Raw genomic sequence first — 12,706 nt, 5'->3', positions numbered from 1 at the left:
GCCACTGCTATTAATTGCTTTAGTAGCATGGGATCTTCTTGGTGTTTGGGTAATTGCAAGGTTCTTGTGGCCCGTTTTGGCCTCTGTTGGAAACAGGATACTGGGCTTGATGGACCCTTGGTCTGACTCAGCATGGCAATTTCTTATGTTCTTATATTCTAGGCACTCCTCCATTGAGTAAGAGAGGCCTGCCATTTCTTCCCAGCAGGACGCTGCACCTGTGACCTGCTCCTCTGCCTGAAATTCCATCTCTGTCATGCAATTCCCATGTCAGCCACATCGCCCTGCAGCTCTGCAACCAGACTGCTGAACTCCTGCTTTGTGTGCGCCATATCCTGGCGAGCCACTGGCGGAAATCTGCCCGTGAGGGTATCCCCTTAACCTCATCACCCCTGCATGGCTCACCTTCCACTGCCCAGCAGCAGCCATGTCATCCTCCTCATCACAGCCAAGAGCCTGCACAGCATAATGGCTGGCAAAGGAGAACTTCCTCAGGTCAGATTTTTTCTTCAGCTGGGATATGCCAAGGAACCTCTGAAAGCTTTCCTGGGTAAGCGCTACTGCAAAAGAACAAAGCTGCATCAGGATGCTTTCTGATTGTAGGGTCAGGAGAGCCGCCTTTAAGCTGCCATTTCTAAGGGCGATGTCACATCCTCCTGGCTCCCTGAATTCTGGTTAAATTCTGATCCAGGTGGGCCATGGGCCACCTGGACAGGGGCACGATTTTGTTCAGTTTCCTGTCATCTGTAGCTAATCTCCATGTACCATTCTTTAACAAGATGAGCCATATGGGACTGTTAAAGTACTGTTACATTGTCTGATAATTCCTCTTTCTGCTAGGGTGCCTAAGATTTCTTGCAGTATTTTGTATTGGCAAACAAAGACCTGCTTTTGTTGGGGTCTGTTGGCACTTGAGTAACATGTAAGTCAGTCAGCCCGCAGTCATAGGCATCGATGGTAAAGATAATTTTATATTTATATCGCAGTTCCTTAAACTGATCTCTTTCTGCTGGGCTCCTACAAGCATCTGCTTCCATGATCTGATTGTTTACGGTCTCCTCAAACCCAGTAAGAGTTCATTCTGAGCTATCTCCACTTGCTCTTCTATCTCCTCCGAGATGGAACGCATCTGAACTGAGCTAACTGTTCGGACTCCTTTAGACTGGATTTCGCCTGTCTCACTTCCGTCAAGTTCCCTTGACAGTAGGAAGCAGTCATTTTCCAGTTGAACCTTAGAAGCATGATCATCATATGGCCAAATAAACTGTAAATTGATAAGACCTTTGGGCAGCATTTTGCCCCACTCAGGGGGATCTTCTCTAGGGCCTACCTCAGGGTTCTCAGGTAATTTACCTATGACTGGCAGGTTTAGTTCTAAAACAGGAAAGGATTCACCAATTAGGGAGCCTAGGGGTCCTTTTCATCCCCAGTGCAATTCAGCTTGGGCTGGTATTAATCACCAACAGGTACAGTATTGTGTCTGACAGCTCCATACAAAGTATGGCTCCATAAACAATCCAGATTCTAAAAATCTGGTGTTTGGTAAGAAGAAAGCCAATTTATCTAACATTTGTTGACCTTTGGTTATTGTGATTTTGAGGGGATAGTTTTGTACACTGCTAGGGATGCATTTTTCTATGTTCACCACTTCACATACCTGTGAGACTGCCTAGCCAGACCTGAGTGATTTGGGAATGTCGGGGATACCTGCCGGATCAGTCTGCTCCAGACAATATTATTCACTAGGTCGACATAGGCTCCCAGTCTGATTAGACAGTCGGAGCCCAAGTACAGTGGTAAATCAAAACCTCTAATTATGGAGAAGTTGTGTTTGAAGGTTTTACTACCCATCTTCAGCTCTAAGTTACAACTTAGTTTCATGTCCAGGTATCTCTAACAAAGTGTGTGTGTTTTACTGCATCCAGTTCTATCTTACCTTTCACCTTGCGGAAGAGAGACTCATGAAGGAGTCCTCGCTACTGAGCATCAGGGGTACCTCTATGTTTTGTGTGTCTGCTAGCTGGACATACACTAAAATGGCATCTCCATTCTGGTGTATGTTGGTCAGCTTCCCGGGGCGTCCCAGATGTGTGTGTTTGGTTACAGGTGCACTTTACCTCCTGAGCTCCTGAGTCTGCTCAGCTCTGGTCAGTTAAAGGTGGGTTTTGGATGAGGCAAATCTCTGTTCAATCACTGTCTAGGACAATACGGAGTATGGTCTCCTTTTTCAAGAGGATAGCATTGTCGTCATTATTTCCCCCTGCTTCAGGCTGTCTGTACTGAAGTACTAGGAGAGAGGGATCTGCTGATCTCTGGACATTTTTTCTGAGAGTAGTCTTTCTGCTCTATGGAGCAGTAACTATGGGCCTCCTTCCCACTTTGAGCCACTCTTCCATATGGGAGAGTGTACCTGACATTGAGTCCACATGACCTCATTTACATAATCAAGGATGGAGAACAATCTCATGAGGAGTTCATTCCCAATTAGGACCAGGGGTCTTGGTGATCAGAACTGGGTGCTTTACTTTCATCTTCCCTATCTGAAAGGTGTGCCATGCCTTACCTCTGAACTCTGCAGGCATCCCTCCATAAGCTCCCAAGTTCACTTCCTATGGGACTACTCTTGTAGTGGACCTACTTTGTAAGGAAGCAGAGAGCCTGACAAACAAGCTCTGCGTGATTATGATGACCTCAGAACCCGTATCTAGGAGCCCCTCCCAATTGAACACATTTTGTATTCTGATGTGGACGTATGTAGTGGAGTCTCTGAGGCTTTAATTTCCCTAAGAAATACTGGTGCTTCCTGATAAGAGTCCACATCCAGAAGGGGCACAGTACTTTCCTGCAGCTGGATATCACCTGGTACTGTAGAGGTATGTGCATCTCTGGGTTCGAACAGGGAAGGCTCCCGGGCCCTTATGGTAGAGAGCTGGGGAGAAAAACAGGATCGGTTAGTCATGTGGGACCCAGATATACTGGGGCCTTCTTTTGGAGACTTTCTCTTTTTCTGCGGAACATTTTCAGGTGGAACAGTCACACTGTGGCTTTGGTTGACGAGCTTCTGGATAGAGATGTGAATCGGAACTGGAATTGGTTCCGATTCACATCGTGTTTTTGTTTTTTTTTTGTCCGGCCCGATTGCGGTTTTGTTTATCGGCTGCGCCCGAGCCGATAAACAAAAAACCCACCCCGACCTTTAAAACTAATCCCTTAGCTTTCCCCACCCTCCAGACCCCCCCCCCAAAAACTTTTTACAGGTACCTGGTGGTCCAGTGGGGGTCCCGGGAGCGATCTCCCGCTCTCGGGCTGTCTGCTGCTACTAATAAAAATGGCACCAATAGCCTTTGCCCTTACCATGCGACAGGGTATCTGTGCCATTGGCCGGCCCCTGTCACATGGAGGGAGCACTGGATGGCCTGCGCCATCTTTAAAAATGGTGCGGGGGATTAGTTTTAAAGGGTCGGGGTGGGTTTAGGGTTATTTTTGTGTGCTGTTTTTCCCGCCCTCCCCCAAAACGATAAGAAAACCCCCACGAACAATTTCGTGGGGTTTTCCTATCGTTTTGGGGGAGCCCCCAATTTCTGACGATTTTGAAAATATCGTATGATATTTTCAATCGTCCGAAGCCCGATTCACATCCCTACTTCTGGATGACGGCTGTCAACTCGGCCAGCTGATTCTCCATAGGAGGTCTCTGGTTATATGTCTGCCACTGTCCCCAGTTGTGATTTCTTTTGGGAGGCTGTGAATTTCCTGCACCATTTTCTGAATTAGCTGCTGTGCTATCTGATTGCTCCTGGGGAGGAGGCGTCCAAGGCCTTTCAGACTTAGGATAAGAAGAGAGGGGATTAGTTTCAATGTGTATTTCTGGACTCTGACTCATGGTGGACACTTGGATCCTCTCCTCCTTCTTATCCCTAAGGGAAGACTTTCCTTTATGACAAATGGCATATAGCTTTTCTGCTTCCTTTATGAGGAAACATAAGGGTGCCTCCATGTGGAGATATAATGGAGTTTGCAGAGTTAGGGGGAAGAGCCTCAAAAAGGTTTCTGAGAGCAATCTTGTCTGCTTTGGTGGTACAGGGTGCCTCATTTATTTATTTATTTAAAAATTTTTCTATGCCGTTAAGTTAAATACCATCACAACGGTTTACAGAAGGGCACGATAAAGAGAAATATGGGTAGTATAGATTACAAATTACTCGTGTGCCATCATAGTACGGTAACAATTTAAAATAATAAACTAGGTGTGTAAGTTAAACCTGATTGTTAGGAACAAATTAGGCAGTTTGATTTTAACATTAATGTGCTTATGTAGGTTACTAAAAACTTCTAGCTTGGTGCATCCTTATCGCTCAACTATTTTTCTCCTTTTCTTTATCTTTATAAAATGCTTGTTTAAAAAGCCAGGTTTTCAGATTAGTTTTGAATAATTTCAGATTTGTCTGTAGTCTTATTTCGAGTGGCATGGTATTCCAGAGTACAGAACCTGCCAGTGACAGTGCTCTTTCCCTTACTTGCGTGAGATGTGCTGATTTGACAGAGGGGATAGTTAGTAGATCTTTATTTGCAGATCTCAGATTTCTTTGTGGTACATGCACGCGCAATGCTCTGTTAAGCCAGTCGGCTTTATCATCGTGGATTAGTTTATGGATTATGCAAAATGCTTTATATTGTATTCTTTGTTCAATTGGAAGCCAGTGGAGTTCAGCAAGTGTTCCTGTAATATGGTCACTCTTTTTTTTTGCCTGTCAAAACTCTGACAGCGGAATTTTGCTAAAAGCTCTGGGACGTTCTTCAGGGCCACATCTTAGATTGTAGGCAGCCTGCCATGCCAAAACACTGTTAGCATAAGTTCCAAAGTGCTTTTTGAGGGCAAACTTAAGAATTCTTTTACCTCAGCTGGGATGCTAGCTATATATTGCCTAGCTTCTTCACTGAAACTCCATGGAAGTAGGGCCACCTGGTCTTTTTCAGAATGGGTACCTACTACCTAAAATATTTCATGCAATCTGGTAAAATGCTGCAAGATATCTGAGCCAGAATTCTCTTTAAACAGCGTAATTAATTTATGAAACAACTCGATTTGTTTGAGATTTGAAGCTCCCGCTAGTGTCGGCTGGTGGTAAGCCTGTTGTGGTATTGGCCTTTGATCCCAGCCCCCCTTCTGGGAGGAGGAGAAGGGCAGCTCCCTGTCTCCGTCCCAGGCTGTATAAGGAGATGCAGGTGTGTGTGTGTGTGTTTTGTTTTTTTTTCTTTGTTGAATTTTCATTTTTTCACAAGTAGAACTTGTTCCAGAAAATTAAGACAAAACAAACTTGTATTATTACAAACCATGAAATATTCAAGAGGTAATCTCCCCCAATATTTGTCTTACAATAATAACAGGCAATTTAGGGGAAATCAAGGTTACAATAGAGCGATTTTTCAGGAAATATTAATTATTTAAGAAATAATCTGATCCTACATCCCGTACACAAATATATACCGAACCAGGCCTAGGGACTATTAGGAATGAGAGTCCAGGAATTCCCGTAGCTGAGAAGGTTAAAAAAACAGGTACTTAGAGCTTTAACTAAGCAAACATTTGCAAGAGAATCTCAAGTCAAATTTTGCACCTTTACTTAAAACTTCCATTTTCATATTGAGAAATTTCTTCCTCCGTTCTTGCGTTACTTTAGTATTGTCTGGAAAAACCCAAACCTTTTGACCATGAAACAGCAAATGACTATTCTGAAGAAAAAACCTTAACACAGAATTTATTTCAGATATAAATGCGAAAGTAATTAATAAAGTTGATCTGTTCTGAATAACCGTCTCTTGGGACATCTCTAAGAATTCAGAAATATTTGTAGGTGAAATAGATTCCGGATTCTTTGGTATATCTCCTACTGATTTAAATTGAAAAGTAGCTTTAGTTATCATTGGCACAGCTTCAGATGGAAATTTAAGGATCTATGTTAGGTAACTTGAATATTTCCTTAGGAGATAGCATTTTAATATAAGGAAAATTCAAAAACCTTAAGTTAAAGCTTTGTAGAGAATTTTCCAAATTTTCCATTTTCTTTGCCGCAACAATATCTGGTTGTACTAGTTTTTGTTGAATCGTTTCAACTTTAGTAATTCTTGTTTCCATTTCCACAACTTTAATATCCAGCTGTTCAACTTGGTTTTCTATTACTTGCACTCAATGATTATTTTCCATAATTACAAAGGTTAAAGATGATATAGCTTTTTCAACTGCAATTAACACTGGCCATACATTCTCTAAGGTGATCACTTTAGATTTCTCAAATAAAGAAATTGGCTTCGGACATACCTAGGATTTCTCTACTCCTTCTCCCATAGTACTGCCTCTACTTCTGACATTTTCAGCAATTTTATTGCGAGAGATAGGCCCTTGAAATCCATCATGGGTGGATTCTCCAAAGGTAAAACCACAAAAGTTTCCCTTCTCGGGGCTATAGTTGTAACGATGCTACTCACATCCAAATTCTCTGATATTAACGCTGCAGGGAGTGAAGGTATTTTCTGTTCACCAGGGCTTAATGATATTACCTTGGCCAGTGTAGATGGCGAACACTCAATGTTGATCTGCACAGCGGCTCTCCCCTCGGGCGTTGATACTAGGGGTGCTGCAAACAGGGTTTCAATCTGTGGTTGCAAATGCTCAGGCATGGGGAAGAGCTTGATATTTCCTTCAGCCAAGCTTTCCTCTTTGTATGTGGCATTATTCAAGGAAAAACAAGTAACAATAAAAAGACAGAGAACTCTCCTTCAGCGTGTGGATCAGTTGGCGTGTGTGTATTTTGCTGGAGACTACAGCTGTATTTAGAAGCTAATACCTCTGCTTTAAGCTATTCCCCATTTTGAAAAAAAAAGTCAGATTATGGCTCTGTTATCCCTTCCCCTTTCCACCCCCACTGACCCTGAGGGAGGTGTGGGGTCAGTGGCACTGCTTGAGCTGTGCTGGGATATTCTGGTGTCTGCATACTCAGGTTTGGAGAGACAGGATTTGGCATTATTTATTTATTTATTTATTTATTTGTTATTTTTATTATACCGAGTTTCATGATAGGAATCACATCAACCCGGTTTACAATTAACAATGTGAGTAAAGGCAGAGAGTAACAAAGTAAAGAACATTTCCCAATACAAGAACAAATATAGTATGAAACTTAACAAATATTATAACAATATTTTGGATGTGAGAAAGTTACAAAAAACATGGAAAAATAACTAGGATATGAAAGGGAAGGAATTGTAGAACAACTATAAGCATTTTAACCAGCATTACATTAGCTTCCCCCCTCCCCCCCCCCCCCCCCAATAATTGAATCATACTTTGGGACAGTTGCAATTGGTACCTAGATTCTTTTAAATCAGATATGAACTCTTGATTTTCTTGCTCTGATTTTAAATTATCTTCCTGCAGCTGGCAAAGATGAGCTACATTGTTTGCTTTCCCTGTTTGCAGAGAGCTTCTTATCTCTCTATTCTAACAAGCATTTGAGTCTCCGCAAGCTGGTGAGTTAATGTGTTATTTTCAGCTTTTAACAACTCGACCTCAGTAAGATGTGTTTCTTGTAGCCCCTGATGCAGCCCTAATCTTGGACAAAATTCAGCCAGAGTTGGGCTCTTTGGGCACTCTGTTTTATTCTATGTAACTTTTGTTCCCCCCAATAAAAACATCCCTGCAACTAAGATGACTGGTCTACATTTTGTTTAAATTATGCATAACCTTGTGATGAATGGAGGGACTTTGCCACCTTGTAGGTATTTCCCCCCCTCCTCATTACTTCCAGAAGTGTCCTGCCACATTGTAGGTCTTGTTCCCCCTCCCCATTTCTTTGGGGGCAGAACTGTCACATCTGTATGTCAAGTTGTATTGCCAGTATTCTCTGACTTATAAACTCACCTTGGCTCATCCATTTCACTGGATTAGGAGCTTAAGTCATATTGTCTCCTTGTCTGCTTTGCTCCTATTGACATAGGAACATGTAAACAGGCACATTTGATAAGGTATCCTTCAGTGTAACAGGACAAAAGTTCTTCATTTTCTACTGAGACAGTGTAGTTTTAAAGTTCACCTGGGTAAAAGTATTTCTTCTTCCTTATGGTGACAGTGTCTGGGGCTTGTTACCACACTGGTGTGTAAGTTTCTTGGCTCTTATGATTCATAATTAGTGAATCAGTGGTAAAACAAGAGATATCTCCCTACAACATGTTTTAAAGTCTTCCTATTTTCTGCTGAATGGATAGCAAATACTTCTTGTTCACTCTTGGACTGATTTTTCTAAACTCAAAGGCTGCTGTACTAAGCTGTAGAACTTTAAAAAAAAAATTCAAATGAAAATTTTTGAAAGATGCATAAAAATACTAAAGTGAGGTGCTTTGCATGAAGTATTTTGTGAATATGCCTATTGCAAAAAAAAATGTGCATACCCGGAGCGCAGAGCAAATATGATAGCATAACCATGCTCAATGATTAACTACTGCTGTGTTACCTTGCCTGTTGCCTTTTCCGCAGATAAGCAGGTTGAATGAGCCATGATATTTGGGGAATGTCCCTCTGGTCCTCTAGGTGGCGGAGCTCCAAAGAGCACACAGAGTTGAGCTCTGTGTGCTTGCCTGTGTACATCACCATGTGGCTCCCAGCCTGCCTCGGTCTTGTTCTTCTGCGTTGCAGGCTGCACCCGGAGCTCCGTGTCTCTCACTGCAACATTGTTGGAACTGCAGAAATTAACTCCTCATGGGCTCAAACAGCGAAGTGAAGATGCCAAGATTGCCTGGGTTCAAATCTTGCCAGTGTGGCAAGATTATGTCGATAACGGATGGACATACACTCTGCTATGTTTGCCTGGGGCCTGACCATGACCAGGCCAACTGCAGGGCCTACAGCCGCATGTCCCCAAGGGCACACAGGCAGAAAGCGAAAATTCAAAATCTGAAGGAGGCAGCAGCAGCACCCCAGACTGCCCAGGCATCTACCTAGTCCTCTCCAGGGCCCAGCCGGGAACCCCTGAGAGCGAAAGAGAAGAGGGCCTGCTAAGTAGGACCCTTGGCTGATGAAAGGGCTCCGCAGAAATGCACCCTTGCCGCCTCGATGCATGGAGGGTCGGAAGAGCAGCAACTCCTTAGACCCTGGCAAGTTGTGGTTGACATACCTGATGCATCAACCTGACTCACCCGACGCAACGAACCACTGACACGAATTAAGGCACCAGACGGAAACACGTGTGATCAAAGCGCCGAAGAGTGTCACTCAACGAAACTACCCACTAACATACCAGCCCTTGTCGGGGACACCATGCAGACCCCTTGGAATAAGGGGGGCCTGCAGACCACTGGGTCCCACATGCAGCAGATACGGGTTCGTCACCTACAACCCAGCCGCTATCTCTACACAGAGCCCCTGTCCCAGATTGGGAAGGGCTGTCAGATGTGGTTAGTCTGCTCAGGGGTCGATGGGATTATCTCAGTCATACAAAATCTCAGATCTGTTGTCGACCTTAAGGTAAAAACAGATGGTATCTGGCCTACAAGCGCCACTGAAGGAAAGGAATAAATGTGGCCCCCGTGTACAGCATGAACTGATACAACCGAGAGGCCCAGGTTTTGATATTCTGTTAGCGGCAGTATCCCCCCTGAGGAGCCCCAAGGGAACCCCCTCTGGGAGCACAGGGCTCTCTGGCCGCAAAGGCAATAACACAAATATCACGTACTGATGCATTTCTTGTCCTCACTAGAACAACACCACGGGCAGGGAGGGACCAACCCCCCCCCCCCCCCCACATACCACCATTCCCAACGAGAGAAGATAATCGGCCGGGCATGACTCCCCCCACAGGAGGAGCCACAAGGAATATCTCCATACGAGTCACTCATCTCGTCACTGGACTACTTGATGGGGTACCCATCAGATCCCCCGGAGGAACAGCCTCGGCCCATATCCCCACCAGAAGACCTCTCCTATTTTAAATTCGTGGAGAAGTGGAAAGTGCTCTCAACATCAAAACCAAGAAAGAGCCAAACCCTAAAGTGGAGGTTCTAGGGATCCTCAAGATTTTTTGAGTCACCAGCGGAGCTGACTTGCGCTGCCTTCACACGCAGTTCTAGATGACTTGACCCGGGCATGGCAGCTTCCCTTTCAGGAGCGGCAACCTCGCGCAAAATGGACCTGAAATTCAGGATGCGGGAGTCCCCTTTTATAGCATGGTGGCAGCTTCCTCATGCCTCTATTGTGGTAGAATCAACCATGAAGAGGGCAAAGAAACCCTGGTTGCACGCGAATGCCCCCCTGGGGAAAATCAACAAGTAGGCGACCAAATAATAAGGGGAATGGAACAGCTCCCTTTGAGGAAAAGACTAAAGAGGTAAGGAACTTTTCAGCTTGGAGAAGAGACGGCTGAGGGGGGGGGGTATGATAGAGTGTTTAAAATCATGACAGGTCTAGAACGGGTAGATAATAGAAAGACTAGGGGGGCACTCCATGAAGTTAGCATGTGACACATTTAAAACTAGTCAGAGAAAGTTCTTTTTCACTCAACGCACAATTAAACTCTGGAATTTGTTGCCAGAGGATGTGGTTGGTTCAGTTAGTATAGCTATGTAAGAACATAAGAAAATGCCATACTGGGTCAGAGCAAGGGTCCATCAAGCCCAGCATCCTGTTTCCAACAGTGGCCAATCCAGGCCATAAGAACCTGGCAAGTTCCCAAAAACTAAGTCTATTCCATGTTACCATTGCTAATGGCAGTGGCTAGTCTCTAGGTGAACTTAATAGCCGGTAATGGACTTCTCCTCCAAGAACTTATCCAATCCTTTTTTAACACAGCTATACTAAATGCACTAACCACATCCTCTGGCAACAAATTCCAGAGTTTAATTGTGTGTTGAGTAAAAAAAAACTTTCTCCGGTTAGTTTTAAATGTGCCCCATGCTAACTTCTTGGAGTGCCCCCTAGTCTTTCTACTATCCAAAAGAGTAAATAACCGATTCACATCTACCCGTTCTAGACATCTCATGATTTTAAACATTTCTATCATATCCCCCCTCAGCCGTCTCTTCTCCAGTTGAAAAAGGTCCTAACCTCTTTAGTCTTTCCTCATAGGGAGCTGTTCCATTCCCCTTATCATTTTGGTAGCCCTTCTCTGTACCTTCTCCATCGTAATTATCTTTTTTTGAGATGGCGGCGACCAGAATTGTACACAGTATTCAAGGTGTGGTCTTAGCATGGAGCGATACAGAGGCATTATGATATTTTTCGTTTTATTCACCATTCCCTTTCTAATAATTCCCAACATTCTGTTTGCTTTTTTGACTGCTGCAGCACACTGAACAGACGATTTCAATGTGTTATCCACTATGGCGCCTAGATCTCTTTCTTGGGTTGTAGCACCTAATATGGAACCCAACATTGTGTAATTATAGCATGGGTTATTTTTCCCTATATACATCACCTTGCACTTATCCACATTAAATTTAATCTGCCATTTGGATGCCCAATTTTCCAGTCTCACAAGGTCTTCCTGCAATTTATCACAATCTGCTTGTGATTTAACTACTCTGAACAATTTTGTCATCTGCAAATTTGATTACCTCACTTGTTGTATTTCTTTCCAGATCATTTATAAATATATTGAAAAGTAAGGGTCCCAATACAGATCCCTGAGGCACTCCACTGTCCACTCCCTTCCACTGAGAAAATTGTCCATTTAATCCTACTCTCTGTTTCCTGTCTTTTAGTCAGTTTGCAATCCACGAAAGGACATCGCCACCTATCCCATGACTTTTTACTTTTCCTAGAAGCCCCTCATGGGGAACTTTGTCAAACGCCTTCTGAAAATCCAAATATACTACATCTACCGGTTCACCTTTATCCACATGTTTATTAACTCCTTCAAAAAGTGAAGCAGATTTGTGAGGCAAGACTTGCCTTGGGTAAAGCCATGCTGACTTTCTGTTAAAAAAGGATTGGATAGTTCTTGGAGGAGAAGTCCATATACCTGCTCTTTATTAAGTTGACTTAGAAAATAGCCACTGATATTACTAGCAACGGTAACATGGAAATAGACTTGTGTAGATTTACGCACCCCGAAGAACTAAACTGTTTGATCTCCTCCTTGGTTACTTGTCAAGTTAAGTTTATAATCTACTAATATTTTCTCTATATTAACACTAGGTTTAGCCTATTCTTCCTTGCTCTCCTGTCTCCCATTGCAACACCCTGTTTTTTGTAACTTCCTCCCTACTCGTTTTGGTTATCCCCTGTTTATGCTGTAAACTGGTACGATAAGATATTTATCTTGAGCATCGGTATATTAAAAGTTTCTAAATAAAAATAAAATAAAAAATAGTTTTTGGGTACTTGCCAGGTTCTTATGGCCTGGAATTGGCCCACTGTTGGAAACAGGATGCTGGGCTTGATGGACCCTTGGTCTGACCCAGTATGGCATGTTCGTATCTGGAGAATTTTGGCAAGTACATGTTCCAGGCTGCGATGCTGACTGCGAAGATTCAGCAGCATCAATTCTACATCACCCAGTACTTATACAAATGACTTCAGTCATTAAAGCCGGTGGTGATGGCTGCTGATCAGGATAGCAATCCCTCCCCCCCCCCACACACACACAATTGCATGCAATGGAGGAGGGACTGCGCCATTTGCTTCGCACAATCTATGAATCCATTTCACCCCTCAGCG

At 43.6% G+C, this 12,706-nt stretch overlaps 1 protein-coding gene across 5 annotated transcripts in view; it reads left to right on the top strand.

The window, feature by feature from the left end:
• The window catches only part of LOC115090703 (lymphoid-restricted membrane protein-like), a 1,037,620-nt gene that overhangs the window by 1,004,636 nt on the left and 20,278 nt on the right, over positions 1 to 12,706 (top strand). The window contains exon 29 of one of the 5 annotated variants that reach the window (XM_029600145.1): positions 7,436 to 7,527. The exons of the other annotated variants lie outside the window; for them this stretch is intronic. The gene's annotated coding sequence lies outside the window, so the exon portion shown is untranslated. The remainder of the gene's footprint in view (positions 1 to 7,435; positions 7,528 to 12,706) is intronic. 5 annotated transcript variants of the gene reach the window in all.

The sequence above is a fragment of the Rhinatrema bivittatum genome, chromosome 4 (genome assembly GCF_901001135.1).
Source record: "Rhinatrema bivittatum chromosome 4, aRhiBiv1.1, whole genome shotgun sequence".
Lineage (NCBI taxonomy): Eukaryota > Metazoa > Chordata > Amphibia > Gymnophiona > Rhinatrematidae > Rhinatrema > Rhinatrema bivittatum.
The sequence above is the reverse complement of the archived record's forward strand: the minus strand, read 5'-3'. Positions and strand labels throughout refer to the sequence as shown.